Source organism: Pipistrellus kuhlii, unplaced genomic scaffold, assembly GCF_014108245.1.
Source record: "Pipistrellus kuhlii isolate mPipKuh1 unplaced genomic scaffold, mPipKuh1.p scaffold_m20_p_10, whole genome shotgun sequence".
Classification (NCBI taxonomy): Eukaryota; Metazoa; Chordata; class Mammalia; order Chiroptera; family Vespertilionidae; genus Pipistrellus; species Pipistrellus kuhlii.
Window position 1 is genome coordinate 33573763 of NW_023425405.1, and position 7205 is coordinate 33580967.

At 41.4% G+C, this 7205-nt stretch overlaps 1 pseudogene; it reads left to right on the forward strand.

Moving 5' to 3' along the window:
- Positions 1–2857: 2857 nt before the first annotated feature.
- On the forward strand, positions 2858–6996 carry LOC118714579 (annotated as a pseudogene).
- The last annotated feature ends 209 nt before the right edge of the window (positions 6997–7205 follow it).

Consider the following 7205-nt stretch of genomic DNA (forward strand, 5'->3'; position numbering starts at 1 on the left):
TTTCCCAAAATTCCAAGGTTAGGCACCATGTAGGAACATGTTCCCCTTTTCGGGGGCATGCCGGAGCTTCCTCTGCAAGCAGGCGTTGTTCCGTGCCTGCAGCTACACAGAGACTGCTCTCCCCCCGTCTGCAGGGCCCTCCCAGCCCCTTACATTTCCCACTTACTATTGACTTTATTTTTTCTCTAAACAGTTTCATTTCCAACTTATACTTAATGTTAGTGGCAAATATACTGACTATCGCCCTCAAAGACAGTCATATTAGGAAGGAATGCTAACTCCCCACTCCTTCTGTCCTACATTTTTCTTTACTCCTTATTACTATTATATAGTAAAGAAAAGCCTTTGGAGTAGGCCCCCACTTCTCTCTGAAACTTCCTTTTTTCTCCTCTCCACCCCTTTTCTGTACCTCACCAGAGAGGAGGAACTGTTCTGGTTGGTGGGTTTAGAAAACCTGGATATGTTTGGTTCAGCCAATTGGATTGCCTGCCCAGAACAGGCCCATTCTTGTCTACTCCCATTATGAAATTCGCTTGAGCAGTGTCTTTCATTCTTATAAAGAATGCACAGAGTTGTCTAGGGTTGAAGTGTTAGGAACCTTTATTTAACCATGTCCTTTCAGCCATAGTTTCCCATCAGATTTCTGTTTAGTGAAGTGACACTATGATCTCCATCATTTTCTCTCAGGCATGTTATTTTCCGTTTGATTCATCCTCAGAAAGGCAAAGGTGTTGGCTGTTCATTTCCCAATCTTCAATAGAACATTAGTGAATAGTATATTTACCCTCAGAAATCCACACTTAAATAGTACTTTCTATTGGAATTCTGAATTTTAAAGGAATTCATTACAAAGTGTTGAAGATAGAAAAGTTAACCATCTCCAATGCATCGAGGACCACCTTCCGTTTCCTCGGCATCAGGAGAATGATGGGGAACTTTTGATATATTATTCTATAAAGCTGCAGACATTGTGCAGTGGGCTTGGCCGTATTAAAACGGAGAATAGACTGGAATGAATGACTCTGAAAGCCTCCCTACGTTCAGTTTGAGATGCAGCTGGAAGCCAGGGTTTGCTCCACTGGGGGCTGTGGAAGACGCCTTGGTTAAGTTTCATTTGTCCACATCATCAAGAGTTCAATCCTCTTTTCTAAAGAGAAAGGCAACTCAGTTTATCTTTTTTTACGGTGCTCTTTGAAAGAGGCGAGCCTCCCTTTTTTTAACGCACATTTTGGCACTACGTAATTGACAATCCCTCCGTATTCCTCTGGGGCACCTACTGTTCAGAGGAACAGCCCACGAATGCAAGTAGTGTCAGATATGAAGGTTGAATTAAAACTGCAGGTAAAAACAGGGACACTAGTGTATTCCTGTCCATGGGCCTGACAGGAAATTTATTTTGCTGTAGCTGAAAAGTAATTAACCTCCACTGTGAGAGAATTCTATTACTAGTAGCTATTCTGCCATGCAAAGTGCACTACATGGAAATGTTACAGGCTATCAAGCAGAAACAGCGGATTCGTCTGCATTTTAAACTGGATTTCTATTACCCTATTCTCCTCTCCTCTGTATCTCTCCTCCCTCACCACCTTCTCTCCTGTTTTCACTGAAGCTGGAAATTGAGACACATATGGAACTTGAGAAAAGGTTCAAAGTAAAAGAGTGCAAATAAGGATTTTGTGAGAACTATTTTTTTTTTTTTTTGATATTTGGAATTTTTAAAAACTAGTATTTTTCTTTGGTGTGATGGAAAAATGTAGCACTACGTAAAAACACTCCACCATGAATAATGTTACTATGGATGTGTACAAGAAACTCATAATTCATTGAATTCTCCTCATTTTCTCATCTTCAATATTATGTATACACACGTGTGCATGTATCTGCATACTGTATTCAAGGAATAGATTGGAGGATAAACACTGCCTGGAATTTATATAGAGACATTTCCGCAATAACACTTGTTTTGAAAATGCAAATTTGTTCCAAAGTCATTGATATATTAGGAAACATTGATATATCAAAACAGTGATTTTTGTCAGCAAGAAACGTCAGAAAGCTGCACTCAGCTGGAATACGCAAAACGCACACACTCACACACCTTAACTATCTCCCAGCAACCTCAGTGGATCGCACATGCTGTGAGCCACACCCACCCACCTCTGGTGATACAACTCTCTTCTGATTTCAGATAACCCTCCTTCCACGAGTCCACACTAACTCACAGGCAACAGTCCTTCCAGCGGTGACCTCGTGTCATTTTCAAGGTAAAGTGTCATATTTATTATAGTATGGATTCACGTATTTCTCAATCATGGAACTGTGTGGGTGTTTTTATTAGATCCCTACTTGTCTCTTCGTGTGTCACTGAAACAGTTTTGTGATTGTTGTCCTTACCTCATCTTCCCATAAGCCTTGTGTGTGTGTGTGTGTGTGTGTGTATTTTTAAAAATGTTTTTATTGATATTTAGAGAGAGATAGAGGAATATCTATGAGAGAGAGATGAACATCATTGATTGGCTGCCTTCTGCATGCCCCCTATTGGGGATTGAGCCTGCAACCCAGGCATGTGCCCTGATGGGGAATTGAACCAGAGACCTCTCTATTCCTGGGCATGTGCCCATTTTATGTTTTATTTTTTGATGCATGGTTTTGCATGGCATAGATTTTGGAACAACAAATTAAGGCATGATAGCAGAACTGACTACACTTCTCTTTTCCTTTTATTATTATGATTAATGTGTGTGACTTGTTTCCTCAATAATGAATGCTTCAGAGTCTGCTGTGCATTTTTCCACATAGGTACAGCTAGCAGTACAATTACTAGTCATTCTTTACTATTACACCAGAATTAGGGAAGATGTCTTCTAGAAAGAAGCTGCTAAAGAAAGCAAAGCAAATGGTTTTAGGAGGTATTACTGGCTTTTGTGAAATAATAACAATAGTTGTCATTTATAGAAGCCTTACCAGGTATGTGGCAGACTGCTGCCTGATTTCCATGCCAGTATGGGCAAGAGGACAGCTATCCCCTATGTTTGACAAATGGGGACGCCAAGGCTTTGCAAACTCTAGTAGTGTGTCAAGCGGTTCTGAGCTATTCAGAATTGAGATGAAGATGAGAAGATCTCCAGAATGAAAGCTGGAGATCTGTCACCTCCAATGTCTTTGTTACTGGCTTCAAGCATGTCAACATTTATCAGTATTTGCGCTTAGAAATTATTAAGTCTAATGCTTTTATTTAAGAAATGAAAAGAACTACCGTAGGCTCAGGGGATCTGTGCAACCTATCATAGGCCCCTGGTCAGGGCTAACAGGTAGAACCCAGGTTACCTAAAATCCAAGCTCATTTCTCCAGGCCCTTTGTACTGTCTTAAGAGTCAGGCTGAGATGAGGCATAGTTCCCAGGAGTTGCTTGACCTCGTAGCTGCTATAGGATAACTCAGCCAATGCTTTGTTTTCTCCTGCACCTTAAGTAAAATAATATGCTTTGCTATGGGCTCCCTGATATAAAGAATAGAGTGGGGGACCACTATATACACTTGTACATGTGCAGAAATAGATTAGGAGAAAAAAAAAAAACAGTTCCAAAATATCAGGTCTTTTTCCTTAGAACAACATCTAAATGTGGTTATTTTGTGGTAATTACTATTTATAACCTACTATTCTGGGAATTGAACTTTACAAACACAAAACCCAGCTTGTAAATATTTCCTGACAAAGAATAATACAGAGCTTCAGAAAGCAGAAAATGTTGTACATTCTCTCTGGGATCTGTCACTGTCCATGATCATTAAAGACGGCAGATGAGATAAACAAATTTCTATTATTTGACATTACAGGAAAGTTGAGATGGAAAACAAAATTGCCTCTCTTATTTTTGCTTTTTAGTCTTGAAAATACTAACTTGGCTATCTGCCTTCACTCTAGGAAAATACCATGAACTGGTAGCGGTAGTTGTAGTTCAGTCTATTTTAGATGCCAAGGAAGCAAAGCCTTCGCTGGAAATTACAGGGGATGTAAATTTTAAGCATTACAGCCTAATGGTTCCCTTCCTTTCCTCCATTGTCTAACAGCCATGTGTGTGAGTGACAGCTATGAATTACCAGCATGCCACCCTCCTCCTCAGGATGAGGTGGCTGATGGCATGTTTCAGATATTAAATGACTTTGGCTTTAATGCTGGGCTATAGGGAATCGGTGATTTATTTTTCCTTTTAAAAATTTTACATTTTTTAAAGTGACAGGATACTCTAGGATGCCAAATGACTATTATGAATAAAAAGGTTTATATATCTTTGTAAGAGGAATTTTGAATTATAATATATTTAGAAAAAAATTAAATCCTCTTAAAAATGTTTCTGAGAACTAATTGAAGTTTACAATCTACAAATGTCGAACAACTAAGCAGAACCCTTTTATTCTTCATTTACCAATCCTCTGGACTGATAGAGGAAAGAGAAGGAAAGAGGAGAGAGAGAGAGAGAGAGAGAGAGAGAGAGAGAGAGAGAGAGAGAGAGAGAACAGGGAGGAGGGAGAAGAGGGAGAGAGAAAAATTGATCAGGTTGTGTGTTTTTGTTTTTGTCATATTGATCAATTTAATGGTCTCTGATTTAATGCTCAAATGTCTGACCCACCTATATTTGAAATAAATGAATCCTCAGCAACAATATTTTAAAAGCTTAACTTCAAATATTTTAGTCCTAAAACTGAGACCATTCCAGTTATAATAATTGGGAGGATTAATGTGGACGCAGTTCATCCTATGCTGCACAGCTTTGCAGAGGAGATTAGCAAGAGGGAGAGAAGGCCAGAGATTTTTGCATCTCTGTATCCAAAAGTTTGGTTTACTGTTGAATATGTAAGAGAAAAATTCTCATCTCCTTTCCAACTTTGTACCAGGTGTATCAGATAATAATGTGGATTTTATAATCAAAGAAAATATGATAATTTCAAGAGAAACATCAAAAGTGCTTTATTCAAAGTAATGTCCATCACTAGCTACACATTTGCCCCATCTTTCAGATAATTTTGGATACCATCCCATTAGGACTTTTCTTGTTTTGAGGCAAACCAATTTTCCACCTCTTCCTAGGTTTTGAAGTGCTGCTCAGAAGGTGTGTGTGCCATCAATTGGAATAAGTGGGAATCTGAAAGAGCAAGGTCTGGTGAATATGTAGGGTGGGTTACTACTTCCCAGGCAAGATATTTTAATGTGTCTTTAACTGGTTTTGAAGTGTGTGATGGTGCCTTATGAAGCAAAATTACTTTGCCGTGTCTTCTGGCACATTCTGGTTGTTTCATAATCAAAGCATAGTACAAGTTGATTATTTGTTGTCTGTAGTGATCAGTATTAATGGTTTCACCTGGTTTTACAAGCTCATAATCCACCACACACCTTCCTGATCCCACCAAATGCACAGCATTGTCTTCTTTCCGAAGCCATTTGGCCTTGCAGTTGATGTTGATGGTTGACCTAGATCAGTGATCAGCTCTGTTGACTAATGAGATTGCCAACCATTGCTGTAAGGCATTACCCTTACCCAGAAGTTTTGACTTTGGGTTAAACACATTAGTACATTATTAAAATGTCTTTTAAGTATTTTTTTCCCTAACGCAGTGGTTTGCAAACTCATTAGTCAACAGAGCCGCAGTTTGCGGGTCACTGATCCTAGATCAACCCATGATTTTGTGCTTTTGGGATGCTCAAAATAAATCTACTTTTCATCGCCAGTCACAATTTGATGAAAAAAAAAAAAAAAAAAAAAAAAAAAAGACTTTCTTTCCTGCCTTTAAAGCAACATTTTACTGATGACTTTTCGGTTTTCCATTTGCCTTTCATTGAGTTGATGTGGCACCCATTTTCCTTCCTTTAAAATCTTTCTCCAGAAGAGGGGGCCCTTCCGATCCACGTGAGCACGATCCCCAGCTCATCCTCAGCTGCAAACCCCTCCGTTGGCTCCTGCGCTCCTGTGGCCAGAGGACCAGAGGCTCCTGAGACAGCGGCTGGCAGGACTGGCGGAGGGCAGCTGGCTGGTGTGGAGCTTGGCGTCTGCCTGGAGGCTCAAGACCCTGGTGCCCAGTGACTTGTCCCAAGCCCGACCTCCAACAAGGACACCGCCTGAAGTTGCCCCGGGAGCCTCCCCATCCTCCCGCCACTGTGTCCCACAGGCTCAGGCCACACATTGCTGCTGCTGCTGGAGGAACAGGTGTTTACTTTTAGCGGGACCTGTCACGTGACTTGCCTTTGTGTCCAGGTGCAGGTGTTTGGTTTTACCATTTATTAGCCAACGCCAGCCTTCCCAAGATGTCTCCTCTACCTACACCCACTCTCGCCGGGCTCTCAGGGCTGTTCATTACTCGATACCTGAGAAAAGCAAGAAGGAGATGGAAAGAGAAGCCCGAACGTTGCTCAGAGCTCATCTGAACCGGGAGGACAGGTATTGGGTGATGAAGAACTGTTTGTGTTCCATGGTGATGCTAGAAAACCTGAAAAACTCCACACTGAGCTTCATAACCAGTCATCCAGGCTTCTCTTATGTATACTCGAACAAGAGAGGACAATTTTCCAGATTAACGCTGAGTATTTCACCATGAGGTCTGTGGGCATTAAAAAAGAGAAGAAAAAAATCGGCCTTCAGTTAACCGAGAGTGTCCTTTCAGCCCTGGAGGAGCTGGTCAGCGTTGCTTGTGAGGAAGCAGACAGATGGCTGCCCCATCATTCTGGTCTGTGGCTCTCAGGACGTCGGAAAGTCAACATTGAATAGGTACCTGATTAACCACCTATTGAACAGCATTTCCTGCATTGACTATTTGGAATGTGACCTGGGACAGACGGAATTTACTCCTCCGGGCTATATTTCTCTACTTAATATCACAGAACCAACCGCTTCTAGGACCACCTTTCACCCACCAGAGGACACCACAGAATATGGTGTATTTTGCAGGCTGGCCAGTGGGATCTGAGCGTAACAGGATTCACCTGGCCCTTGCCCACCTCTGATGGCCGGCCGGGGTCCGGGACCCGCTGGTGGGTGATTCCCATCCTCTTCCATTCCTGTGGGACAAGCATTGAAGAGCATGTTTCAACTTTAAATGTAATCAAGGCTTACCAGATGGAGGTTTGGACTCGAGAAGCCTTCTTTTTGTCTTTTTAATCCACTGGTTTTATACTGAAGAAAAGCTTGCTCTCAAATCCAGGTGCCTCTCGGT